Here is a 1,625-nt window from a genome sequence, read left to right as displayed (position 1 = left end):
CAAGGCCAACCAACTGTTCACTCGGGAAACTCGGGAAATGAGAATGCGGGACGCGGATAATTAGTCTAACAATCTATGTAACATCCATCCGAGTGCATGCGCTATTCGATCTGCGTAGGACAACTACGAAGGGCCAGCACGACGCGTTCGGGACTCGACACGCGTAAAGTGGCATTCAGGCATCCAGTGCAAAAGTGACCTTCTGGCGGTCGTGGCCTAAAGGAATCCGTCTTGCAGGCTTAGTCAGTGTCTATCGGCGAAGAAACTCCGGGTTCTTTTTTGTGGCTGACTTTCCGGTATGAGAATTCGTTGTGTTGCTTTCTGGAGTTTTTTCACCCTCATCCGGAAGAGGGTTCGGCTCTTACTGACAACAGTTCACCTAAATAAATTTGGGAGAGAACTAAATTTTGTATCACTCCGACCTTATACCTGGCATGATATTGAATTGTTTCTGTTTTTTTCCATGTTGTTTAATTATTATTAGTTAATTAGTTAGTTATTGTGTCCTATGTTATGAATTTTTCTTTCCACGGCCGACATAGGGTAGTCAGACCAATATGCATCGAGTTCATCCGTGCATCAACGCTGGCCACCAAACCACAGCCTAGTTGTTGGTGCGTGGTGTTGTGAGTTCCCAATAAGCGGAGCGCGGCAGGAGTAGCCGGGGTTTCTCACACCCTACTGGATCGCTTATTTGTACAGGGGTTGCGTAGCCGCAATCGCGATAGTTCATTGGCCTTCACTCCACAGGAGCTAAAAACGCCTGCGACAGGGGTCTCAGGTGGTTAGTCAGCAAGTGTGCAGAAGAACTGGCTATGACCGTCGAAATGTGACTTTAAACTAGAATAAAACGGCTGCACGAGAAGTTACAAATAAAACGTTTTGATGCACAAGTTAATTACGCTACTGGCTATCTTCTAGTATAATTTTTAGTCTATTATCATTCTTGGTTGGTGTGTGATGTGCGCTGAAAAACAAATTTTGCTGCAAGTCGAATTTCACCAAAAACGGTCCACGCCACTGCGTCCGCTACTTTGTGGGTACAGATCTATGGACTTGCAGTACACGATGGACTTCTCGTGGCTCATCATCGACGTCTCTGTCCGCCTTATAAACTGCACCGCTGCCCTCTCCACTGCGCCCTCCTCCTCTCCTCCCACCTGCACAATGTCATACCTGGCGTTCTTCTTCGTCGTTCGGTCGCGGATGATCCGTGTCTCGGCTGGCAGGAGGAGCATCTGTCGGAAATCTCGCTCCATCGTCTTCATCAACGTGGCAGTAAGCATGATGATCGGCTTGCTAAACCGATGTAGCCCCTTGAGCTTCGTCAGCTGCTCCCTGTAAGATGAGTCCGTGATCGTCACGTGTGCCTCGTCGATGAATATTCTCTGCAGATGGCCTCCTTTGTCTAGCTTGCCTATGTAAGCCATGAATAGCTCGTTCTCCTTCACCGCCACATCCGCACCGACAATCACCAGCCGCGGCACGTACGGGAGCGCCTCGCGCGCGATGACCTGGTTGGTTCGGAAGTGAACAGCGTCCACGCCCTTCTCCCTCGACCGCTTCACCACATCATCAATAAGCCTCGAGAATGGCACGACCACGATGGTCGTCCCTCGCCCTCG

The sequence above is a fragment of the Metarhizium robertsii genome (genome assembly GCF_000187425.2).
Source record: "Metarhizium robertsii ARSEF 23 chromosome Unknown MAA_Scf_63, whole genome shotgun sequence".
In the NCBI taxonomy this organism is placed as follows: Eukaryota; Fungi; Ascomycota; class Sordariomycetes; order Hypocreales; family Clavicipitaceae; genus Metarhizium; species Metarhizium robertsii.
Note: the sequence above shows the minus strand (reverse complement) of the source record.